A 27,485-nucleotide genomic window follows, 5' to 3' on the forward strand; every position below is an offset into this window, starting at 1 on the left:
TGTCTAGAAAACTGAACTGTCAGACATGCTTGTCATGTACACATATTTTGTTATTAAATGTGTTTGGGCATGAGTTTTGGCAGGATTTCTTCACAACTCTCCTGAACTTTTCTTGACACCATTTATGGCACGTAATACATCTGCAACTCAGGGCGGGTAAGCCCTTAACTCTTTAATTATGAGCCTAGAAACTCCCTTCCTAATTATTGTCCTATAAGCAACATGATCTGATTCTCATGCCAAAGCCCAGAAATTCATGCTGCAGGTGCTTTGCTTTGTGTGGTTGCCTTTTGCTAATTTTGCAGTGTCAGGAAGCAGTGAGTGCTCTGCATTCCTGTCTCAGTGTAATCCTGGAGCAGTTTGCAGTCTCTTGCTAGCTGACCTGACTGAAGCCCAGCGTTTGCCACTTTTTCTTGCAACTTTTCCCCCATCTAAGGTCACCGCTCAGCTCTCACGCAGTGAATGCTGCTTGGAGCAGGTTTCATTGCAGGAGCAGTTTCCTCCTGTGAAGGGTTAAGGTTTAGTATTGGTGACTGTGTAGTACCAAGTGGTGCCAGAAACCTCTTTCAAAGTGAGTGGGACTCATTTAAGTACTGTAGGAAACAAAGGAACAAGGCTCTCGTAGCTGACGTGTCTAAGGCTACAAAAATCCTTTTTTTCCTCCAGGGAGACTGAAGTGGAAAGTGGCTGGGTGCCTTGCCAAAGGCCACAGAGGATATCAGGGCTGGAGAGCAAACGGACCCTGCCAGTCCCCACTCTGCAGCCTCCATGCAATCCCTTTGAAAATTTCATTTCCTTCTGTTGGACTGATTTAAAAGAGAATAATGAAACAGGGAATTTTGCTCTTTTTCTTGTGACTTGAGGGAGGAAGTCAGAAAAGGTTTGATGATTTAATTAATTTAATAAAAGAGGAATTACCTACAAAGCTGATTTTTGTGAAATTTCTACAGAAAATATAAGTCATGAATGTATCATATTAACTATTGAATCAGAAAAGAAAGATACAGCAATCTAAAAAGCTAGACAACACTTCTATCTTTCCAAAGTATTAGGAAGTCGTATGTACTTGTGCCATACTTGTGTGACACAATTTTATGTAAGCCTAAATATAAATAAGGAAATATATTTTGCTTTCTTGCATTCTAAACAAAAAATATGTATTTCATTGCAAAATGAATTGGTTTCTTTTGATATTCATTCAGCATTTATGCATCAAGCTGATCATTTTACTAAAAAAATGATTTCTGTTCTTCCTTAAATCTGGAGTTGCTAGTGCAGCCCCATCAGCCAACAGCATCCTTCCACAGCCTTTCAGAGCGCATACAAATGGCACAAGGTGTTAAGAGATGCAGGCCACGAGGCCAAGAAGTTTAATGATGGATTTATTATTGAAAAGTGTATGCACTTTCCCGAAATACTCGTTGAACTTCAGGCTCCTCTTAAAGTCACTTAAAGAACAGAGTTCAGTACTGAAATAGTCTCTGCAATTTCCAGGGAGGAGCCCAAAGGACCCCTCCTGGATGACAAATCATGGAAATTTCCAAATCAAGTTGTAAACTTTCTTTCTGGGTAAATAGCAATTGTCAAAACTGTCACTGTTCTCTAGGTTTATACACTGAAAGAGAGAGTGCTTGAACTTATCAAAATTTCAGACTCAAACAAATTCAAACTTTTGCACTAGTTCATACTTGGATTTGAATTTAATAATTTGGACTGACTTCGATAATCATATTGGTTTTGCAATAGCAGCTTTCCTATGGCTGTATTTTTCCAGGCTGATAATTTTTGATAAAGCTTTCTGAGGTTCAAGATCAGCACCACCTGGAATCTTGTTTAAGAAAAGCAAAGTATTTTCCTACCTCTTCCCGTGCAGCTGAGTAATTACTTTCAGTTTGATGTTTTTGTGTTAAATGGCATTGCTTCAAACTCTGTGCACGTCAAACAGCAGAAAGCTAGGGGAGTTTGAAAGGTTATCACTGTTTCTCTTCGAATTCCTGTGTACAGAGACCCTTTGGAGGTGGCTGCCTACTGCAAATCATTGTTTGACAGCTTCACTCAACTTCAAGACTTGTCAACTGAGGGGCCAATCTGACAGCTCTCAGGCAATAAAGTAAACAAGGGATTTGGAGCGTCAGGGAAGGAATGCTTAAAATCATTCCTAATATTTCTCCTATTCATAACATGTCACCAAGCCAGTGAAGTTATGAAGGCAGCAAGTCTCAGCTTCTTACGCATCCCAGGTGGTGTTTGCAGGTTAAGGGAGAGCTTGGGGGAACCCTGGCAACAGACTTCCACCAGGTATCATACAGATTTTTTCCCCTGATAGTGTTCCTGATAATAATGAAAACTCTAGGCAGTTTTCTTCAGATGGATGGATTTTCAGACAATTTATGCTCTAGTCTGAGCTAAAAGGCAATTCAGTATCGGTGGTAACAGAACATCATGTAATAGTTGTTCTTGAAAACAAAAAAAATTGACAACATTATATGTGTTCTGTGAAAAATTGTAGTAAAGAGAGACTTCTTTCCCAGCATCCAGGAAACCTGCAGACACTGGCTGTAAAAATGGTGCTGGAATCTGCTGAGGGTTGATGACTATGTGGATGTCACCACTCACATACCCATCTGTGGATTTACAACACATGAGCACATGAACTAACAGGTACATTTTCTGAAACAGTCACTTTTACAGGGTTCTGCCTTGGTGGAAATTATCCAAGACACCTCAAATAGCCTTTGTGGTTGTTGTTGTTTGAGAAGCTGAGCCCAAATCTGATAATCTGACTATGTTAATTCATTGGCAATTGAATGCTCTCAATTTTTAGCATTTTCGAGAATTTAACCTGACTCTTTGGATATTTTTCATTGTAAGTTTCATTATTTCTATCATGGAATAATTTAATTCAAAACAAAATGTAGAAAATCTGACCTAATTTTTAGATTAGTGTGACTGTTCCTTGCACATCTATTTTGAGAACTCCTGCTGCTAACACACCTAGAGCTGACCCCTTTGTTAACTGCGTGGCATGTGCATGATAATAAATTACCTGTTGTCATTATTGAAAATGACTAATGACCTGCTAGCTTTTTAGGATGTTATTTAAAAGTCATTTTTCTAAAAGAAGAACTCTATTCCCTCTTGAGGTAATGCTTGCCTTTTTTTTAAAAAAAATTACTCCATTAACTCTTGCTGCTCTGTACTATTATAGGAGGTCTTCTAATTGCAGTAACTACTATGAAGTAGTTATAGCTAAATTGTCTTATTGTTCTGATAAGGACACCTTACTAGACACCCAACTAGAATAAATATGTGTAGCTGGGTTTTCAATGGATTTAATCTACTGTAGACTAGCTGTAATGTTCAGGGATAATGTTAAACATCTTCATTTATGGCAGTATTACAACTCTGTTGATTCATATTTTAAACTGAGCCCTGAACAAATGCACTTCAGCAGCCACTTGTGCTTGCTAAGAGATTAAAGGCTCTGGACCATGAGAAGAAAGGAAATCTCTATAGGTTGCTAGCTAATGGTTGTTTTCTTTACTGTTGGAGTCAGTGAACTGAATTGTAATGGACTGGATTGAAGCCACATATGGAAATTACAGAGAACAGGATCATTTTCTTTCCAGATGAAAATTTCAGTTATTCTGAAAGTCAGCTATGCACTTCAAAATGCTGAACTACAAGACATTATTTGAAACTCTGATAGGTATTTTTAGCATAATATTGCTTGCTTGTATATGTGTCGTGTACTCTGCATTAGCAGCTTAGTAGTTGCTCTAAAGGCAGTTGGTTTGACATCAGAGCTGGAGGTGCAGGTAGCATCTTGCAAAAGCCACATCCATGGTGCTGTGACAGTGGGGAATACTGGGTGTCAAGGATGCACATGAATTTCATTGCTACCAGTGTGCAAGTGAAAATTGATGAGAGGAGTAGATCTGTGGGTCCGTGCTCTCTTGCAGTGTTCCTGAGGCTTTTCTAGCCTAAGCTGTACTCCCAGATTTGTCTCTTGCTGATGCTGTCATGACAGACTCAGACACATCATAGCCGCTCTGACTAAGTAGCAGAAGGGCAAAGTTTCCACCTCTGAAACTGCTCTTACTGCACATAGCTAGACAGAGTGATGGGAGTTAATCACTGAAACACGAACAGACAGGACTAGCTTGTCATAATACGAAGCTATCAAATCACAGCTCTGTAAAACTCTTCAATGTTTTGTCATGAACAGCTGTCAAACTCTTATAATTTCATGATTAATGCATTGCAGAGTGGTTTCCGCCCTTACGCTGTTGCCTGTAGCAATTTTTTAATGGAACTGCTCTTGGTCATATTTATTGAAAATGAGCAACAATTCTGCATGTGCATGTGTATAAATGTGCAAAAAAGCACAAAAAAGATGAAATAATTCTCAGACCTAGCTCCATGCATGGGAGGAGACTGCTCCACATGGCCTGCCTTCCATCCCTTGGATGGCAAAGAAGGAGGGCTGTGAGCATTGTTAGAAATCTGTGTTAAGCTCCATAGGCATAATTCCTTTTCTCCCCATGGTAATATCTGTGAATAATGCAACTAGGAATGGCTTCAACATCACCTACTCCCGAGGAAAAACATAAAAAAAGGAGCAATTTCTGACTTGTACACAGACAAGTTTGGGGAGAATTTAAATAATAATTGTCTCTTTCATAGTGCTTCCACATGAAGAAAAAGTTGTGGGTCTTCTGCTTATTCAGGGAATGTCTGAGGCTGCCCTTGCAGTGCTACAAAGGTCATGTTGGATTTGAACCAAACTCAGTGAACAGCTCTGGCCACCAAGAACCTTGTAGGCTGGGCCTGAGAGTCTACCATTGTCCCTCTCGGGGCAGTCGGGCAGCCAGTGACTCAAGGTGTGTGGAAAGTCCCTGGACATTTCATTTGAACTGAAATGAATTCCCTTGAAAATTACTGCTAAACAACTGATATTACAGGCTGTAATAACCACTGAGCTGCTCTTCGCCTTAGTGGATTCCTGCCAGGACAGGATTTCCATCTCTTGTGAGATATTTCACATCAGTCATGAGGTCTGGGACTCTTTGGACTCGCAGCTCTATGGATTTGCTTGTTTAAGACTATTGGTGTTTTCTTTAAGTTTTTAAGAGATAATAATAATTGTAAAAACCTTTGAAGAAAAGAAAACTACTGCTAGAGTGTGTTTCTTTTGGATTTTCTAAGGAGGGTTCTGAGGAGGGCACCTTCATGACAATATAATTAAGCAATGAGACATGACAGCTAGTCATTTCAGGGTTATTATTGTATGCCTAAGGTGGCATTGCAGACATGAGGCTGAAGGGCAAGTGGCTTTAATCACCCACTAAGTGCAATAATCCCTTTGATACGCACTGTCTGGAGAGCCTTACCAAAAAGGAATTTAAACAATATTAAGAGGAATAGACAAACCGGTGAATGCACTAGGTGTGAATATTAATGTGGTTATAACATCACTGACAGACATTCAAAGAGCCTTATTTGTGTCATGTTTTCCTCGTTAAAGACACCCCAAAGGAGTTACTTTTAATAAGCAAAACATTGCAAGGACTTCTTTGTGGTTTTGCTTTTTACCTCCTTATATATTTGTTTTCTATACTTTAAGCATAGATCAAATACTTAATCATAGATGATGGATAAGTTCATCCCTGCAGTACCGATGGATAAAAAGGCTCATGGCATGTGATAACACAGTGCCTGTCCATAGCAGGCAAGTCTTCCTTAGTTCCCATTATTTGGGGATTCACAAGCCTAGCTCATTTCAGTACCCTCACCTGGCACTCTGCTCTCGAGGAATGCAGTTCTTCTGAAGGAGATAGTTCCTTCCTACAGCATGTGAAGATCAGTGGTGTGGTTTCCACATCTGTTCCAGCTCGTAGAGCTGGGAATTGAGCTCTATTCCTCAATGGCCATGCAGCATAGATGCCAAATTGCCAAGCTACTTCATCAACCTAGTAAAATATTTTGATTGGTTTTAAAGGAAGGGCATAAAACGTGGATATTTTCATATGAAATGGGTTATGGAAAGATATAATTTTTTAGAAAAACATAATTGTGTGAATTTTTTAAATGCAAAGCTTTGTGTTAATGTGTCACTAAGTGGAGAAATCTGGTGCCAACATAAATGTTGGAAGTACGTTCATCATATTTACAGGTCTGGAAATGTTTGCTTTTCCTTGGCCTCCTTTATGTATATTAATACATTAAAATAGTCATCAAGATGTAAATATGAGAGTTAAAATATCTTCCTCATACCAAAATTGCTCTAAGCTGTATAGAAAAGAGTATTTTGCTGAATTGGCCCTTGTTTGAACTTAGGTTTGCATATTTTGTGCTGTATAGAAAAAGCTTTGCCCTTTATTTGAAGTCAGTTCTGAGTGTGTAATTACCATGCTCCAATTTCCATTTGAACAATCAGGGTTCTCCTGTCAGTCTTGTTTGAGTACACATGGGTTGAACAATTAAAAACTTCCTGTTGTGGGTGCAGAGGAGAGATTGTGAGGATTTTGTTTCATTAAAGAAGAAGGTTAAAAATTATAAACCTAAAAATGAAAATTGATGAGAGTTGGACTTGTATTTTATTTTGTTTTTCCGGAAGATTTATGGAACTGCAGCAGAGCAGAGCTGTTGACAGTGGTTCCCTAAAAAGGAAGAAATTATTAGTACTAAACAAAATGTATTCTTTGAAAAATATTTGAGGAATTAGTCTTTAAAAATTGCCACAATTCCTCTAAAGAAAGGGTTAAAAAAATATGCTAAAATATCCCTAGGGAGAGGATAGTCCAGTTTTGAAAAAAGTAATTGTTATCCTAGTAATAGGATATGCCTTAAGCTTGTTCTTAAGTCTTATTTTCTTTACTGCAGGTTGAGAATGTTTCTCTCCATCGTGTTCCATGCAGTTGTTCTAGAAAGGAATGGCAAAGCTGTGCAGGGATTTGCAACAAAAAAAACCCTCTTCCTGTAAAGGCAAGACCCTGCCAAAATAAATAGGGACATCAGCAAATTTTACAGATGGTAATTTCTTTTAAACACGTGTGTATGTACTATATATAATATGTATACAAATATATAGTGCGTATGGATGTGTGTATTTTCATGCATTTGCATATGTATCAGTGTTTTCAATAATATAGGTTCTGGAGTCTAAATTAATCAGTGCAAGCTTTCCTGGAAACTGAGCTCTCAGCACAGCCCAGCCTGCTCACAAGTTCAGCTTGCAGAATCCTGAGCTGGGGGTCACTGTGCTGGGATGCAAAAGCTAATTTCTTAATCATGATTAGGTTACCAAAAGCAATGCAAGCTCTCGGTGCCTGGAACAGCCAGATGAAAATGGCATGGTCTGGTGATTAGAAGGTTTTAGTAGGAAATAATACTTTTCTTGTCACTGGGCTGTGCTGGCAGAATGAGTGCAGCAGCTGGAACACATATGCAGAGTGTTTACTGGAGCGACTCTTACACTTTCAGACAGAAGGAAATCCTGTGCAGGATTGGAAAGCGCAGAGAGCCGTCACCAGGGAATAGGCTGTCTGTGTGTCTCCATGAAATAAAAGCTGTGTGGACCACAGACCCTGCAGTGGGCACTTCCTGCCCCCTTCACTGCAGCTTTTTCTTTCTGCCTTTTTTTCTTCTTTTTTTTCAATTTTGCTGGAAGATATCAAATCTACCAGTATTATCAGCAGAAACGGTGATGAAGCTCAGGATTTACTTTGTATCAAATTTCAAAAATCTGTTTAAGGGTGAGGGTTTTGTTGGCTTTTGTTGTTGCTATTTGGCAAAAGGAGAACCTGCAAATTTGGCCATTGCTCAGGTTGCATAGCTTAGGCTAATAAGACATCTGATATTACTTGAGGTGTTTTTTTCTTTTTTTTTTTCTTTTTCTTGAAGCTGTGTAGGTTTCTAACTAGTATGAATGTGTTTGAAGCAGTAGCAAACCCTGGCACCCAAGGGCTGCTAACACAAGGAATATTTCAGATTGTTTGCTCCTCTTATAGCAATGACCACTATCTGCTAATGAATAAGAAAATTAATTCATTATCCAAATAATTTTAAAGATCCTAAATTAATGGTGTGTTTATGTGACAGATTTGTGGGAGTCAAATATAGCCACCATCAATCTGGCTACAGCCAAAATAAATTTTATGAAAAGTAAAACAAACTGTTGCACAGAAAAAGTAAGCCTTTAGGGGCTCACACAAAAACCAGTGTTTTCTCATTTAGCTGTGTATAATATTTCTGTTCATATCTTGTCCAGATAGAATCTCAATATATATAACATTGCTGTTAAAGCTTAGGAGAGTCAACATATGCCATTACCCAAAGGGGAGGAGAGAAAACAATGAAAGACAGAAATACATACTTGAAATGATTCTTTCAAAAGAGCAAGCCATGCCCAGGTACCTGTGTCAGACATGGTGCTATTGTAAAGGAGAGCATTAAACATAAAGTTTTAGTTCAAGGATGGTGGCTTTTTGCAGAAATAGGTGACTATGTTGGGGTGTATGCTCTGGAAAACCCAGATGCTGCTGTCATCACTAATTAAATCGTTGCAAGGTTTAAACTTTTGGTGAAATTCCTGCGTTTGTTCTTTTACTGAACGGAAACATCAGATGCAATCAGATGGAGAGGAGAGGTGGGGCCCCACTTTGGGAGCATGGGAGCAGCACTGATCCAGGAGCAGTGCCCTGTACCCCCAGCCTGTGCCATCTGCTCCAGCCCCACTTTGGGAAGCACGGGAGCAGTGCTGGTCCAGGAGCAGTGCCCTGTACCCCCAGCCTGTGCCATCTGCTCTGGCCCCACTTTGGGAAGCACGGGAGCAGTGCTGGTCCAGGAGCAGTGCCCTGTACCCCCAGCCTGTGCCATCTGCTCTGGCCCCACTTTGGGAAGCACGGGAGCAGTGCTGGTCCAGGAGCAGTGCCCTGTACCCCCAGCCTGTGCCATCTGCTCCAGCCTGGGCTCAGTGACGTGCAAGGCTGGAGGAAGCAGTGCTGGTGTCTGGGGGATGGGCATCCAGCTTGGAAATGCTGCTTTGGGCTGGGCTGCTGAAGGCTACCGAGCACAGCAGCTGACTCCTCATGGACATGCTCCATTAAACAGTATCATTGACAAGGAAAGGCTTAAATTCCTATTTGCACCTTCCAGTAAAAATGCATCAATAATTTTAAATTGTTTTAACACTGTTCTGCAAATATGTTTTAAGGATATTTTTGCCTGATAAAGGGCTTTTGGGTTGCTGGAGGCATGTCACCATCTTTCATTCACAAGTCCAAATGTATTACAGACAGCTGCCAAAAATATCTGCTTTTGCATCCTTGTCCAGCTTCCCTGGTCTTGTTATTGGTTTAAGTCAGTGTAATGGGAGTATGTGGCTGTCATTCAAACAGATGAAAACCTTTGGCATTGAAAAGATATCAAGGGGTCTCTGTTTTTTAAAGGAAATATACCCCTTTCTATTATTGCATGATTTCTTGATCAGATAAATCCCATCTTGTGCTAACGTTTAAATTAAATGCACTACTTTCTGACCCAACAACAACAAAAGCAAACCCATTCCTTGCCAAGTATCATAAGCTCTCAAAATACATTCAGACAGTGTGATGATATTAGTAGGGAAGCAGATATCAGGTTTTGTCTGACAAAGCAAACCACACAATGGAATATGAGAAGTACTGCACTTACTGACTTCAGGATAAAATGAAAGACAGAAGCCCTATCAAAAATTATACTAATAATCTAATACTGTGCATTTGTATGGAGACTTGGCCTGGAATATCTCAAAGATGCTTTGCAGAGAAAGGCATTTTAATCTTATCTCTCCATCTAGGTGACCGAGTAAAGAGGTTAAACAATTTGAACTCCTATTTCAGAAAAAGCATTTTCCAAGGTGTGTTTGGCAAAGACTCTTTAAGAAACTAGGTTGTATTGCAGCAAAAAAAAAAAAAAAATACACAAGAAGACTTCGCTAAACTTCACCAGAATTTAGTAAATTGGACAAAGCTTCATTGTGTTCTTGCCTGTGTTTTGAACTCTCCTGTTAAGCGTCTCTACTAGCTGCATTTAAGGGTATGAGGAGGTACTGGGATGGACTTTTGGGCTTGCCTACTGTGGCTGTTCATAGCAGAATTGGGCACAAAGTCTGACTTGCACTTTTCTTTCTTCAAGCCTGTAGTCATCATGTATAAACATGCATCCACAATCCATAATCTGCCAACATATTGATAATTCTTACTTTTCAAAGCTAGTGGAAAAATTGTTCAGACATTATAATACAATTGATAGGAAGACTGAGTTTCCTGACTTGTGTGATACTATTCATAGATAGATAGACAGATAAATAGATAGATCATACCTGCTCTGAGAGGGAAGATAACTGAGCTCTATGTTTTAACCAAAAGAATGAACTGTGGAAACAAGATTATTCCAGCTCTGATAGATGCATGGTGATCTCCAACAGCCGAGTTCAGCTGCATCAGCAGTTTCTCTGCCCATATCTATTGTCTTGAAGGGTGTTCTGCACCAGAGGAGCACCTGGTTCTTTCTGGATAGTATCTCAATAAGAAAGATATATCTAGAAAAAACATAATCTAATTTCTTTTATAATAATAAGATAGAAATAGGAAAAGTAATATAGATAGTGAGTAAATCTTCCATCCCTTTGGATGTCAGGAATCCTGCTTCTGTCCTGTATCAGATGAATCCCACTTGTTTTCTCTTTGCATGCTGATGTTGATAGTAATTTGTGATGATTTGTAATAATCATCTTTATTTACATGGAGACTACACAGGGGCTGATTGAGTGATGGCCCCTTTTTTTATCCTGGGCAGATTTTGATCTTCTTTTATTTTTAAAAATCTGGTGTATCACCAGACCTTAGCACATGGCCGGAGAGCCTTCTAATGGAAGACAAGCTAGTCTTGACTTCTGTGTTAAACTTGCAAGGTAATGCAGCACTGAGTATTTTGGACATCCATAACTCTCTGCTTCCTTCTGTCTTTGTTGTAGGCTTATCGATAATAATTATTTTATAATCCAACCTGAAAAAAAAATAAAAAGCTTGAGTATTGGTTCATTCTCTGTAATTGCATGCTCATGATAGGTCTTGAACCAAACTTCTGGAAATAATGGAAGAATCACAGACATCTTAAACACCATGGAATGGTTGGTTCAGCTTTCATTGGTAGTGTGAAGGACACTGGTAAAGAGATTAAGCTTATTTGTATACTAGAAGGCCATCTAGCACAGGAGGTTTATTCCTTACTGAGGAGTTAAAGAATTCTTTGTAGAAAAGCCAATCTCTTTCTCAAAGAGTTGAGCTCATCTGTCTGATATCTTCCATGCATCATCAAGCTGTTGTCTTCAACTGTTTTGATGAAAAACTGCAAAAAGGATGCTTCTGGCAGCAAGGATTCAGTCAAGACAATAAAATCTGGATGCCCAGGTATTTATCATGGAAACAGACTCTAGAACAAATTTCATTCTTGGTGCAACTGCAACTGTGATGTGATAAAGGAAATAGAAATCTTTGTGGGAAATTTGTCCTTGTGCCTTGTCTGAGTTCTTTCTGTTAATGAGCAAGCTTAAAGGCTACGGCTATTGTGTAAACAGGAATTAAAACACAGGTTGTGTAAATATGATGCATTTAAAAATTTGCTGTCAGTGATTAAATGGCCTCATTGCTTGATGTCCACCAACTGTGCCCAGAACCAGCCAAGGGTTTGCTTTTGAGTTATACCCAGTTAAAGTGTAAAATATTATTTGATAGTGCAGAAATTCGATATTTGTGTACATCCTCTTTTTGAAATAGGATAGAATACAGTAGGTGCTGCTGATGGAGTGTGACCCTGCCTCCACAACAGGGTGCTGTGCTGCAGAGGCAAAGCAGAAGTCAGATACAGTGAGATAGTGCTCTGGACAGGAGACTTCAGTGCACACAGATTATGGGGACATCATCTGCTTGACAGTCTTTGCACACCCTAGGGAGTAACTTGTGGCATCCCTGAGCTTTGCTCTTAGGATTGACAGTCTTTGGCCAAGGTGTAAATCCCAGCCACTTGCTATCTGCCACTGGTTGAGGTTTACCAAATATCAATCTGCTTGCATTTCAAATACAAGTGTCAGCTTCTGTGTCAGATCCTTTATTCTTCCGTGCATCTCTGGTCAGGGATAGGTTGTTCTCAATAATACAAGAGAACTATTTCCATCACTCTAACTTTTGCAAGCAATGCATCTTCAGCATCCTCTTTATTGTTAAATTCAACCATGGAAGGGATTCTCCTGCCCCTGTGGCTCAATTCATGCCTATTCTGTGAGTTAAAGGAAAGCATTTACCTTCTCAAAGGAGCATTTGTGTTGATAAATACTTTCATGGAGTAGATGGCACTTTTGGAGGATCACGGGGGAAGGTTCTGCCTAAAGATGCTCCAGCATTTTTTCCAGATCATAATCGGAGCTCTTCTTCAAACATCCATAAGGTGGGTAAGAGAAAATAGGAAGAGGAATACACAGCACTAATTAACAGGAGGGAGATACACTTGCTTCATATTTGATTTTGTTGAGCTGAGATACAGACAAGGATTGCTGACCTTTTACATGCTTACTTTGAAATAATAATTTCTTTTTAGCTATGCCTAATGAGTAAGGAGACAAACATTTTAAGGTGGCTGTAAATCAGAATCTAAACAGAAACTAATTTTATAGAGTGAATAATACACTAATCAATATGAAGTTTCAATTTCAAATTAATTTATAATTAATGAGCTCTGCCTTTTTTTCTTGGCAGATATTTAAGGCCTGCCAACGAGTTAAATTGCAAAAGTAATTTCTTTTTTATCAACTCAGTTACTTCTTTTTTTAGCCATTTACAATATCCAGCTTATTTTGGTGGAAATACTAGTAGTTCTTTCATTAAATTTGTGAGGAAAAAATTGCAGAACATTTTTTCATAGCCATGATTTTTGATGTATGATTCCAGATGTAAAGAAGCTGTATTGTGTGTTCTGAGGTTTTCCTATTGAGCATTTCTGAAATTTCAGAAATGAACACTAAGTAGGTCTAAAAGATACAGTATGGGGTGCATGAGAGATGTTTTTGACACAATAGGGTCAGAGAAGTTAAAGACACGTTCTTTGTTGGCAATTTTGGCAGAAATACTGAAACACAATGTGGGAACTGCAAACCTTATGACATTCGGTAAAATGTGAAAAGCTTCATGTCTGTAATATACGACTTGATGTCATGTATATGAGTTGGTAGCTTTTGCACTATATATAATGAATCTCACTTTTTTTTTTCTGTCTGAAATTTGAAAAGATTTTCCCAGTTTAAATAACTCATGCTTGAAGTGCAGTGTGAATTTAAAACTCCCTATTGTCCCAGTGTAAAAAAGTTCATTTCATGATGTGGCAAATAATTTAGTCTGTGTTCTTACCTCAATGGGTCCTTATAAAATTATAAAACATTCTGAGAAACCTTTGCTGTCTAAAGAAGGTTATATAAAAAGAAGCATGCATAAAAGCAGGGAACCAATTTCCCAGCTATGGCCCTGGAAGTTGAAGTTCTGTTATAGTCCCCCATTACTTTGCTGTGTCTATTATTTGCTGCTCTTGTGTGGCCTGCAATAAATATAACACAACTAGACCTTTCTGCTTTTGTCAGCTGAGCTCCCCTGGTTTCCTCTTGTGGAATGTAGCATTGTGTTTTGGGAGGCAGCGCCAGCTTTTTAGAGCCATTTCAGAGAAAGGTCTGTAAGCATTTTCTTTGTAAATTTGTTCATACTGTATTCAACTATATTTGCACTGAGGGAAGTGGGAAGCTCCAGCACACTGGGTACATTGTACTGGAGATGCCCATTTGACTGGGAGAGGGACTATCTGCATGACAGCAGGGAAGGAAGACAGGCAGGGCAGTGAAGACACCTAAAACCAACTTCATTAACTGAATCCAGCCAAAGGCCAGATCTGAGTTCTGAATAAGGCAAATCCAGAGATGATTCACCTGAGACACGTACTGAACTGCCATTGCAGGAACATGACAGCAAATCTTAGTGTGAAACCTGGTCAGAGGAGAGGCCATTAGTGCCACAATGCCAACTGGAGCACCAGACATTTGATGAGAGGCTGAAGGAGCTGGAACTGTTCAGCCTGGAGAAGGCTCAGGGGCTCTTATCAATGTGTGTGTGTGGGGAAGTTAAAAAGGTGGAACCAGACTCTTCTCAGAAGTGCCCACTGAGGATAAGAAGCAATGGGCACAAGCTGAAACACAGAAAAATCTGTTTAAATGTAAGGAACACTCTTGTCCTGTGACAGTGATCAAACACTGGACTCTGGAATGGCTCACTCAGAGAGGTTGTGGAATCTTCATCCTTGGAAGCATGCAAAACTCAGCTGGCTGTAGCCTTGTTTAGAGCAGGGGGCTGCACTAGATCATCTCCTGAGATGCCTTCCTGCCTCAACTGTCATGGAAAACTGCATGTAGATGTGCCAGGAATTTGAGCATATGCTGGTTTGGGTGCCACCAGTGCCTACAATTCATAGCTTCCTTTTTCTGCTCTTCTTTCTGGTGCTTCCAGGCACAGAGACACCTCTTCATTTTCCATTCATGCAATCTTAGTATTTCTACTGAAAATTTCCACACCCCAGCAGTCTTTACAGTACTCCCACAGACCTTCATGACTAAAGTCTGTATCCATGGATTTAATAACTCTGGGTGAACTTCTATTTTTTATTATTAACTTGTCAAAAATTTTGGTGAATATATTTATAGTTGGAGGCTTCTTCCTTCCACACCATTGGATGGCAATTTATGTACTATAAATCCCATGGGGGATAAGTTCTTCCTTTTATTTGCTTTATAGCTGCTGCCTGGGAGTTTGCTTTGGCATCCCCTGGATCTTGTGTCAGGAGGAATAACAAATAATGGGCCTGTATAACCTTTGTATTCCACTCATGGTTTGAAGACTTTAGCATATCTTCCATCAGTCATTTCTGTTCCAAACTGAGGAAGCACAGTTCATTTTCTCTCTTCTCTTCCAGAAGTCACTCCAGACTGCTGAAGATCCTTCTTGCTTTTCTCTGCTCTTTTTCTGCTCAGCCACATGATCTTTGAGATGCAGGAACTAAAGGTGTGCATAACACAGGTGGGCTGAGGTGCTGAACCATGGCATAATATTGTGTTTGTATTTATGTATTTTGTTTGTATTTTTTTCTCTATTCCATACCTAATAACGCCTAAAATGTCATTTTCTTCATGTGCCTTTACTGAGCACCACAGTTTTGAGCTCATTTACTCTTTCAAAGAATCTGAACAGATCTGTTCAGCATTTCATTCTTATGCTGAAGGGACCTAGATTGACATCCTGGATTAGCCTTATATATATGTAACTGGAATCCCAAACTGCTTCCTGCCAAGTTGCCCAATAGGCAGTCAGGGCTCCTGATTTGTACTTTCTCAGATGCCTAGTCTGTAAAGCAGTGTCATGTTTGCCATCTTCCCTTGCTATGGTACTGAGAGATGTTCAGACTGCAAATTGTATCAGCTAGTAGCTTGAGAGTTTTGTACATGAATTTCCTTAGGACTCCTGGGCAAATGTCACCTTCTCCTATTAAAACAGTAAATCTTTCCTCCTGACTTTTTAATTTAAGACTGTTCTTCCAACTCATTCTGCTGAAAAAAAAGAATCCTCTGTAAGTTTCTCCATAATGAACCACAGGTAAGTTGTTCTTTTGACTAACTGCCCTTCTGCAAGTGCTCCTATTAGTCTGTGATTATCTATCAATCCTAAAGGCTCTCTTGTGATGTTTTAGAAGTAGATTCTTACTGTTACTTTTTACTGCTTTAGTAAGTTCTTTCTCAAAGTTGCATTTGTCCTTTCTTACTCTGGCTTTACTTTTGACATGTCTTAATTTAACTATTTAATGGTTTTCTCCATTGTGTACAAACTGTGTGTTTTGGAGCATGCCTTCTTGTTTCTAATATTCCTCTTTACTCTGGTGCGTAGCTCTACTATTTTTCAATCTCACAATCTTCAAAATCTTCAGACAGCCCTGTATTTTTACCAAAACACCACTTGTTAGTAATTTGTTGGTTCTTTTTACTTCTTTCTGTTTAACTTACCAATTAATTGTTCCTGGCTAAGGGTTTCAGGTTTGGTATCTTAAGCCCCACAGGTTGATAGATTGTGAATACATCATGATCAAGGTTTTCAAAGGTAACATTTTGAATCTCTTCTGGCTTGAGAAATTAATCAACCAACACTTTGGTTTTGGTTTTTTCTTTGAAGTTCTCTAACCAGTTGCTTCAAGAATTCAGTCACTGCAGGAAACAGCACTTGTCCAGCACTTGGTTCTTGTTAGCCACACGAGTGGTGGAGCATGGCAACGTGGAGTGCAGCGCAGGCAGGGCAAGCAGCCAGGGCTGCAGGTTTCCTCCTGCTTGTGAGGTTTTTCTTCTCTTGTTTCTGCTGGTTGGCTTCTGTGGGGTTTGTTTGTTTGTTTGTTTTGTTGTTGTTGTTAGTAATGGTTTCCACCCAATCAAAATCAGCAGTTAGTAAAAGCGTATGTAGCCAAATAGAACCCTCCAAAAAGGATGTGGCAGAGTGTTTGAGCTTATCAGTGGTTCTAGGGAGCATTGCAGAGGAAGCCTGCCTGCAGTGTGAACTGGTGAACAATCTCCTTTCGCTGGTGGCCAAGCTTAGGGAGGAGGTTAAAAGACTAAGGAGTATCAGGGAAAGTGAAAGGGAAATAGACTGGTAGAGTTCTGCCCTTCTTCACAAAAAGGGTGGAAAGGAGGATCCTGGTGTAGGCTGGTTAGCCTGACCTCAGTACCCAGTAAGGTAATGGAACAGTTTATATTGAGTGTCATCACACAGCACTTACAGGATGGCCAGGGTATCAGACCCAGCCAGCATGAGTTTAGGAGGGGTTGGTTGTGTTTGACCAACCTGATCTCCTTTTATGGCCACGTGACCCAGCTAGTGCATGCAGAAAAGGCAGTGAATGTGTCTATTTGGAGTTCAGCAAGGCCTATTGCAATGTCTCCTGTTGCAGTGTGAAGCAATATCCTGTTTCACCTTTCCCAGCCCCTCAGGTGTGCCAACCTCTCCCTTCCCCTCCCCCTTGCCCCCTTGCTAAGTGCTGTCCATCAATCTTAACATTCCAGCAAGGGCATCGTCTGGTTGGTGCAGTTCCAAAGATGCCCCTCAGCCCTGGGGTCATTGGCCAGTCTGGGTGTCATTGTCCCCTGAGACTGCCCCCCTCCCACCTGGTTGATGGCACACCTGTCCCTTCCTCTCCCCCTTTCCCTGGGCTTGAAAAGACACGGGACCATGTGGTCGGGATTCTGTTGGAGCTGTTACCAAGATTCGGAGATCTGTGACCATGGAATAAAACTCTGGATTAACCCTCCGGCAGAATCCGTCTCCTCTTCCTCTTCACCTCGCCTAAAGCCTTTCCATTGGAGGTAAAAACTGAGTTCCTGCTTGCCTGGACTTGTTCCAAGTGCCAGCTGCAGCATCCAGCCAGCCAGGGGTGTCTCTGAGGTGAAAACACCACAGTTGCCGCCTCTGGTCAAGCAGCAAGGGCCAGAAGAGCCCAGGCATGTTCCACCCACTAATATTGGGATCTTATTCCAATAGTCTCCCACAGCATGCTCCTGGAAAAGCTGGCAGACAGCTCTTTTGAGACCATCAGATTGCCTCACTCCTTTGTGCTCTCTGTACTCCAGTTGGCTCTGATCTCACTCAGCATGTCTCCACTGACAGATTGATATTGTTGTCATCCTGTCTTTTCTCAAATACCAAGAGACCCTAAACCCCGTAGTGTCAGTGTTTAAACCCAGACAGCCTAGGTCAGTTCTTGCACTGTTAGACTTCTACCATTTGCATGGAAAGAAGTATTTGCTTGTGGTCTTCTTGTCTATTTTGCATAAATAGGTCTTTATTACTGAAATTATATTGAAAAGTAATTGTTTCCTATTAGAATTTTATTGATATCAGACATAAATTATGTTTTTCAAAGGATAGAGAGCTTTTATTGCTTTCCCAGGAGAGGATGAGTCATTCCAATCTTTGTGCTCTTTCCACAGCCTTTCATTTTAAAACTCCCCTGACACTCTTCTAAGTTTAAGTGCCTACAGTGTGACTTTTTAAATGTAGACAAGAAATTCTTTTCTCTGTAGGCCGATTTCAAAAGTGTCCTTGGCTACTAATTGTTCCTCTTTCCTAATTAGTCTCTGTTCCCTGATCAGAGAGAATGCAGTTAAACAAAGTGGTAATTTATAGAGTATTTGAATAATTATGTACCAGTTGCCAAGGTTAATGTACATCCTCTGTTAAACAAACATCTGTTGCAGCAGTGATGTGGAATCTGGTCTCTCCTGGAGTGGAAAAGGTTGTACCAGAGCTGGAATTAAAGCTATCAGACTGAATTAGTCATGTTGCTTGCAGCACAACTGGTTTGTTCAGAGATGTCTCTGTTCTCTCCATAGGACAATGCACTGGTTTATGTAATCACATAATGAATTCCTTGGGGAGTACATGAGTAATGATGGATATCCAAAAGGGGTTCACAACCACCAGTGGTTCCTGGTTCTGACTACTCTCCAAGCAGGAAGGAATTTAAGTCCAACAACAGGGAATACAGAGAAGATACTGAGGTTAGAAAATATCTTTCTCAGTAAGGAATGTATATTTAATTTAAAGCTGGTAGAGAATGCTTCTGTGGGACCAGGATTCACAATTCAGAAAATTCCTCTGGGATTTGTTACCCAAGACCATGTGTGGAATGTCTTAGGTGTAGCAAAAACACTTGACATGAGATCAGGGATTTAGAAATTGAATGGCCATTTTGATTATAGATATACTTGCAGGATATCACAAAGGCTTACATAATAAATTATTATTACACAGCACTACAAGAACTTCATACATACACTGACTTCTTTTTGATGTTGACTAGTTTCCTGTGTGATGAGAAATTTGACTGATATCAGAGGTGAATCTGGACCTAGGAATTTTCAGAGAAGGTATCCCAGGCCCATGAATGAAGACAGAATTATAGACATATTTTTCACTATTTGTGTAAGTATCAATTGCAGTCAGCATAGATGTGAGGATTTGGCCTGTTCTTTCAAACTCTGAAGTATCTAACTCAATTTTCCATTAGTAGAAAAGACTGAAAATTATATATGAAACCTATCTGCAAAATTTTGATCCATTTGAAACTGTTGATGAAGACAAAAGACACTTTTTTGGCTGAAAATGAGTCTGAATATCTTCACCATAGGTCCTCTTTCTGGAGGCAGATGCAATTCCTTAAACTTGGTATCTCACTGACTGTTCCGTTAAGTAATGAAGACTGAACAAGATGAAAAGATTTGGGAATATAATTCATTATTCTAGGGCCTACATATCCAGTAAATGTCCAAAACCATCTGTGAAATATTTTTGGAGCGAATGAGTAAAATGTCACTGAATGTTGCAGTGAAGGAGAAAATGAGAGTTCATTTCCAGGCTCAACCTGGCTTGCTGCTTCCTTGTAATAAGAGACCATTTCAACACAGGCAGCTTATAAATAAAGTCTTCTCATTGAATGTGGAAAATATTGCACACGTTGTGTAATGTATATGTTAAATAAAAAAGTCTTCCTTGTTGGATTGGCAGCTTGAGACTGCTCCATTAGCTCAACAGCAGAGTTGTGGGCCCCTTGGCCCCATCCCATCAACCCTAGCTTGGCTTGGGAAGTTAATTTTGAATTTGGCATGGGCACAAATTTATTTAAGGCAATGTTTGTTAGGTTCTAGCTGGTGGATGGAAAATATTGTATTTGATGCCTAAATTTTGACCTCCTGTGTAGAACTTCAGCAATGACTTCAAACTAAGAATAGAAGAATGTATAAAGTGTAGACATAGATGTACTTCAGCATTTCCAGCTACTATGGCTTCAGCCAGCTCAAAAGCTCAACAGCAGAGCCCCCTAGATAAAATCCTTGTCCTAGTTCCTGTCAGATTAGGCCCTAAACTCCTTTATCAGGAAAAGTACTTTGAAGGGAATTTACTAAGCAAAAGGGGTTAACAGAATAAGATTTTGCTGGATCTAAATTGCTCCAAATTAATTTTTATTTCCCCTTCAGTCAGAGTTGGCTGTCAGGTACTTTCAAGGACTTTTCTTTGAGCATGTGCAATTTTCCCTTCCCTTTTCTTACAAAGAAATTGATGGTGTTTCTGCACTACTAGCTCTATCTACCCTTCAGCAATTTTACCCTCTTGCCTAGCTCTTTATTTTGTAGATGACTAGTATTGTCTCTCCTCATCTTTCTCATCCTCATCTTGCTTCCAGCTCTCATAAACACTGTCATTGCCTTGGTTCTGTGGCCCACATAGCCTTTGACCAGACTAACAGTGTTACGGAACCACGATACCCTTGCTGGGGAAGCAAAGGAACTCTAATAACAAGATCCTTTTATGAGAGAAGGTAATCTTTCTGGGAAAGAACAAATAAACTTATTATTAAATAAGTTTAATAATAAGCTAAGCTCTTTGTTTTGAAATTTCTTCTGTTTATTTCCAGCTAAACCCCACATTTTTCCCATGTTGTTAATGTTTTCAGGTGCCTTTCTTATTTTTTATGGTTGCTATGACCTTAACATTCATCAGAGCTGAGCAGCTAAAATTGATTCGGTTTAGACATAGCAATAGAATGAGTCATGTCAGTAAACTTGTTCAACCATTTACTGAAGTCTGGAGCCTCATGTGTGTTTGCAGTACACACGTGCTTGAGAGGAGCCTTGCTTAATGGCTGCCCTAAGAAAGACATCCTTTTTTTTTGGTCCCCTTCCACTTATGACTTTCTCTTGCTGCTGCTGAGCACTTGTGGCTTTGCTCTGACTTGTGACGTTTTGGCATCTACAACCACTTGGTGAAAGAGCCCAGGGGTAGAGCTTAGTTTGGGAAGGAGGAAATAAGAGCAACATCCCCAAGTCACCCTTTGTGCCCTTGAAGCAGGAGCTGGGTTGGAGAAAAATATGGGTAGCATTCTGGCAGGTAGCTCAGACAAATTAATATATTGGCACTTTCTCTAAAGAAATACAAGTCATATGTGCTGTATGGGTTTCCCATGAGAAGACACATTTATTTGTTATGATGTCAGAGTGAAAGATACCAAATTTGGGTTGTGTCATGCATTAATCCAGCGTGTGAGCCCTGGTTTGTTTAGAAAATTAAGAAAAAGATATGCTTAGAAATCATATTTATTTAGCTAAAATCCTATTAACTTTTTTCTAGGTGAAATCAACTATAGTTCTTTGCCTTCAAACAAACAGAAGACAACCTGGATCATATGAATATTATATGGCTGAAACTTTCAAAGGCTATTTATGTCTATGCTATGGTTGCTACAAATGACTCTTGCTCAGATACACTGTCAAAATACTCAAGAACATAGAGAGTATTTTTGAGTACTGCAGAGGCACAGATGGGGTAGTTATAGTTGTTCTGGAAAGTATGTATCTGAATTTCATTAGTCTTGTTCATTCAACCATACTTTTCTAGGAAAAATACACACTGCCCTGAGTGCCCAGTTTTTCTGAGCTCAGTTATCCTGACTACATGTACAAAGAACTGCAAACAGACTACAAGTCAGCTCTAGCAATATCTTTCATTTGGTGGTCAGCAAATTATAGGAAATGCTCTTCCACTAATCTTGTCAATACATTTCCACAAACTTTCTCCCAGTAACCACATTATTTCTGCTACCCAAATCACTGTAGTTCCTTGAGCTGCATTTCCAAGTGGCTGACTGGTGGCTGTTGAAGAATGTCTTGAATGTAGATGGGTGGGTGTCAACAATGTGACTGATTCTCCGTGGCAGAAAGTCTGTGTGCAGTGCTTGAACTTAACAATGTGCACAAACAGGCCACGGCAAACACCAGGATGTTGGTTTTTTCTGGTGAGACTGCTATAATAAGAGCACATGGAAAAGGTGGCCTGCATCTTTCTGTTGAATGATAAAAACAGTTATTGTTGCTGCTTTTGAATTAAGGTGTACCTGTAAAATTGTATTCACTGGTGCTTCCAGGGAGCAGGACAGTTTTAAGTGGTTTGAAGAGATGCAATTTCATGCTGATATCATGAAAAACGAGGAGCCTTATGAATCTTACACATGGTAAGTAACCTTGTACATGAGGAGCCTTATAAACCTTACACATGGTAAGTAACTTACACAAGTAAGTAACCTTGAATTCCTGTAGTCCTTTTAGCAGAACTGGAATACAACAATATATATAATCTGAAGCAAATTATTTTCTTGTAATGTGTCTGTCACAAAGACAGCATAGCTGAGCTTCTGAACACAAATAGTAAATAGCTAGACTGCAGGGAATTTCTGCTGATTTGTTTAGGCTATCAGCTCAGGATCTCAAGCTTGAAGGAGTGCAATCTAATGCAAAGTGAAACAGCTGAGTTTTGCACACTATAACCCAAGTATCTGTGGGGACTCACTGAAGTAAAGCTGACTGTAGTAAAAAACTTTTAAAAGCAGCCTTGAGCTAGTCTAGCTACTTTTCAGTGTGTGGTACATGTAAAAAAAAAAACATCTTTGTACGACTTCAGTAGTATTCTTTGGCACACTGACATATTTGTAAATTATGAGTTTTGCATTTAGTATTTATGTGGAATCTGTTTGTATGTTAGTGTTTATGATGGGATAGCTTCAAAAGGTTTGGAATTCCAGATTGAGCTAAGCATTTAAAAGGTCAGAGGCTTGTCCAAGGCTTATCCAACCTCTCAAGTATGAAAACTCAGAGTGGAAACAGTTTGATGGGAATAACATATTGCCCTCAAATGGAGCCTGTCTTCCAACCTCTTTTGTTCCTTTTTTTTTCTCACCTCCATTTCCTTGTTTCTGTGGCATTCCTGAAGTAGGATCATCTCTTAGACTAGGCCTTAATGCCCTCTTAAGTCATACATTTCCTAAGGACTGATTGCTTCTACAAATCCCACAGATGCTGAATCAGGTCTGCTTTACTTGAGTTTTTACCCTGCTACCTGGGACTGTTTTATATCTGCTGCATTATGTGATTTTTGTGCTGTTTTATTATTTTTTACATAAACTTTTGATTGAAGGAATACGTCTTATTCCTGGAGTGGAAAGCCAATAAGGCTGGTGGCTCCTGCATCCAGCAGAGCGTTTTTGTAGTTCTGTAGAGGCTGCAAAGGAAATTGTGTCTCTTGTCCAAGAAAGTTTGCCCTTACTGTAGGCAACTCAATCATCCCTCTGGGAAAGCACTCTTCACTCTCCAGCATTATTTTGATGTGGATGTGAGCAAGAGCAAAAGAACAAAATTAAATTAAAATTTTTAAATATTTTTTTCTATGCTATGTAGTTTAAATATTTTTTCTAGGCTATGTCGTTAGGTTTTTCTGCTATTTTCTGCTTATAGTTAAGGTGGAAGTAATGACAAGAGAAATTCCTTGGTGACAATTTGGTGCTTTCATCTGAAGCCAACTGTTACAGAGGAGAAGACAACTCTTTAAAGTCTCAGTTAAGTTCAATGCAGGAATTATAGAAGCTTTGGATTATTTTGGAATCCAGATAATCCAGATCTGAAAACACTCAGTCTTTGCTGAATTTGAATTTTTTCTTTGGAATCCAAGTTAGTGGCAATTCTTTCTCCTGATTAAAAAAAAAAAAAGGCTAACATGAAGTATTTCCGAATGACAAAGCACTTAAAACCTGATTTGGGCATTTTATCATGTGAAATTGTGTCCCAGAAGATAGTGGTGCCATGTGGGATGGGAATGCTCTGTCTGTTCTTCTGTCTGATAGGGCCAAATCAACCTCTTACCTGCTTTCCTCTTGCTTGCTCTGCTTTGCTTCTCCTTCTTCAATGGGTAGATTTTTAATGCTGATTATTTACTAGTTGATTTTATTTTGTTGTAATTGTTCTTTTTGTCACCTCAAAACCCCATGACATGCAGGGTTAGCAAAGGAGGCAGAGGGAGATTCTTTGTCTCTGGAACCATGGGCACAATGGGAAAACAGTACCCAACTGGAAACAGCTTCCACGTCTGCTTTCTTTACTGAAATGCTTTATTCTGTGAGAGCATATGAAAAAGTAGAGTGCCACAAGTTTCATGAATAAGTTCTCACAGAAAGTGTAAACAATTAGGAAAATTGCTCCTCCACTCATATTTGTTTTCTCTTTCTGTCTGAGTGGTAGCCTATGTGAATTACCGTGACAGGGAGGGCCTGCCAAGCTCTCTTTCTGAATTGTACTAAAATGTCTCTGGAATCTGCTCTGTGTGAGGAAAGCACAGACACTACCTTTCCTCCAGCTCTTACAAATTAGTTTGGTAAATAAAATGTATGATCACAAAACAGGGGGGAAAATAGGAAAAAGGATGCAGCCATCAGTCAGACTAATTTAAAGAATGGACACACACCAAAGAGTCCATGGTCATCCACAAATTATATAATATTTTAAAAAGTTTGCTTCACTAAATATTTGTGACAGAACATAATATTGTGGTATGCTGCCCAAAGAATGCATGTGTTGAAAAAATGTACCAAGTAATAGGAAATTTCTGGCCATTTATCTCATAAATCTGTTTTCTGTTTTAGACTCAGTGGGTCAGAAACTCACTGCTGTAAACTACACATATCCATTGACTTCTGATTTATAATAACTGAAAGGAGGGTCTAGGAAGAGTCTAAGCAGGGTTTGAAAGCCTTAATTCTGTTTACAGTGGTTTTCATCTTTCCATACAGGGCAAATAAAAAACTGTATCTGAAAAAGGGAATGACCTGTGCTAGTGGGCATGAGGTTGTCCTAAGCCAATTTACCCCCTTACACATATATGCCCTGGAAAGGCTATTTTTAAAGGGTTTGGGGTTTTTTTGTTGGAAGGTTTTTTTCTGAGGCAGAGGTGAGAAATTGTTTTGTAGATTATAGTGTTGTTTCCAGATACAACAGTCCCTGCTTTAGCCTTAGGTGGGGGAGTTTTCCATTTCCCTTTCAGCTAATATTAAATTACTTTGCTTTCTTGTCATAGGCATAATCCTTTGATGAGGGAACCTTGATGGCATTTCAGAAGAGGAAGAAAGGCCGCCTCTGCAGAGCAACCAGAAACTGGCTATTGCTAATTGATTCTGCACGGAGAGCCCACAGTGGTGACAGCCATCACTCTAAAACTGTGGGACAAAGAGTTTTTCACCTTCTTTGAAGTGCTGTGTGCAGGAGCTCTTGGAAATGTAAAAGGTTTCTCTTTGCCTGCTGTGGTCTTCTGTGCCACAGGTCGTGTCAGGGTGATTTGTTCTGTGTGGGTGGGAAGGATAAGGACAGAGGGATGACCTGGGGGGGACAACCTTCGAGTGTAGCACTAAAATCACTCCTGAGGTGGAGAGGAGCTCGTGAGGCCTCTCTATCCTAAGATTTTTCTCAGTTTTAGAGCAGTCCATGCAATGGCCTTGAGATGCCCGAATGGCTTTGATTTCACTTAGAAATCTGTCCAGTGGAACAATTAGCTGCAAGTGCAAAGTCATCATTTGCCTTGCCTGCTGCTGATAGGTGAGATTCCCAATGGGAGTGGAGCTATGCTCTTGCTAATTCAGCCTGTGTCCCAGGCATGGGCAGTGAAGGGGTGGTGGGAGAAGAGCAATTTCTGGCACAGTGAACAGCACAGGTATGGAGGAGGTGAGCACACCAGCATGGCTCCTGGGGAAGGTGCTCCCCAGAGCCAGCAGCCTCCAAGCAGCCAGTGCACTGCAGAGGTTGCCCCAGGTATCAGTAGATGTAACCCAGGCTCCATCCTGCTCTCCCAAACCAACTCCAACTCTCTCTGCTGGCACTTGTGAGTGAGTTCTCAGTTGTCCTCTTCTTCAGCTGTGACAGGAAAGGTTTCCCCAGCCTGGTACAAAGTATACAGGGTCCTTTTCATCCGCTCCTGTGCTCTTTGTGTTGTAAAGTGGAAGGAAGAAAATTTCAATTTTTTTTACAAGGCAATGAAATCATCCTTCTCTGGGAAAAATATTGCCAGCCTACCTGCTGTCTGCTGCAGTATAGTGCAGTACAGCAGCAGTTTATGGGCAGGATGGGCGCTGTCCATGGCAGCAAATGAAGCCCACACAAAGTTGAATTCCACCTTTCCTACTCCTCCCTGGGTGACCCAGCCATGCACCCCCAGTGCTGCCCACACAGGGTGCAGAATGCTGGGGAGGGACGAGCATCTTGCTGCTCCAGTGGGTCTGTTTGCTGGTGTAATCCAATGTGCTGTGGCAGCCCTTTGCTGGGCTAGCAAAGAAAATAAATACTTTTCAGAAATTGCTGCTGATCCAAGAGATGAAACTGAGAAGCTGATAATAGCGAGCGGTTATGAAAGGTGCACGATGGTAACGCGGTACCTTGGCAGCCTCCTCTCAAAGGAAAACAGGACATTCCTGGCACACCAGGTAACACTTTACTTTAGGGTTACTGCCACAAAAGGCTGATTATCTTCTAAAACACACACAGAACCCCCGGCCCACATTGTGAGGACCAGATAGCAAAAAATTCAGCTATCCTGTACAAGTTAACAGGGGCTCCTGTAAGTATGAAGAGTGACATGTTTAATGGGGTCTGACCTTCAGCTTTGGGGCTGCATTTGTTCATTATACATTAATTATTTCACATGGTTAATCTTGAATGGACCTATAAATGCCATAGTTGTCTTCATACGACCTAAACATATATTTGGAGGGAAATGTCGTTGAATGTTGGGAGACTTTTATAAAATGGGAATGAAATTATGCTTGAAAATGGAGTTTGTGAGGAAGAAATAACTGATTGGACTTAACAGTCTTGCATGATTTCAAAATCTAGATTTGAGCCTGTATATAAAAAACATTTGTCTTGGACTCATTTCAAGTGGATTTTTTTTTCCTATGAATGGCATGATTTAGAAGTTCTTTCCCAATCAGTAAACTTGAAATTAACCACAGCACTCACATCTCAGAGTTTCAGAGTTCAACTGAAAGGTGTTTTCAACAGCAGTATTTAAAATTATCCTGGTTTGGTGATTGCCTCTGCTGAGCTTTATTAAGAAAAGCACAGGCTGTGGTAGCTGTGTCATGGATGGAGCAGGTCAACACCCAAGGCTTTCAATGAATTTTTATGTTTTGTGGTTTGATCTTCTGAAAATAAGTGTGACAAGTGGGTTAGTAAATAAACTTAGCAGGACTGAAAATTAATTGTTATTTTTATTCCTATTAGTATTTTCATTCAACAACACCAAAAGATCCAATCATTTACGCAGCTCTAATTCTGATGATGTGAGATTTCTTTTACAGAAGTATTTGCTTTTTATTTATTTATGTTTGTAAAAAAACTAACATGCCTTGCCTGAAAGGGAAAATATTTGGATTAGAATTGAACTTCTCTGCTGCTCAGTAGGCATGACAGTTGCCTCTGTGGGTAGGCTTTGCAGCCAGATGGCATTCAA

At 40.0% G+C, this 27,485-nt stretch overlaps 1 long non-coding RNA gene across 1 annotated transcript; it reads left to right on the forward strand.

Moving 5' to 3' along the window:
• Positions 1–18,500: 18,500 nt before the first annotated feature.
• LOC143693599 (uncharacterized) lies at positions 18,501–26,991 on the forward strand. The gene is made up of 4 exons (XR_013181458.1): positions 18,501–18,667; positions 20,350–20,484; positions 21,294–22,173; positions 25,062–26,991. It is a non-coding gene; the product is annotated as an uncharacterized LOC143693599 (long non-coding RNA).
• The last annotated feature ends 494 nt before the right edge of the window (positions 26,992–27,485 follow it).

The sequence above is a fragment of the Agelaius phoeniceus genome, chromosome 3 (assembly GCF_051311805.1).
Source record: "Agelaius phoeniceus isolate bAgePho1 chromosome 3, bAgePho1.hap1, whole genome shotgun sequence".
In the NCBI taxonomy this organism is placed as follows: Eukaryota; Metazoa; Chordata; class Aves; order Passeriformes; family Icteridae; genus Agelaius; species Agelaius phoeniceus.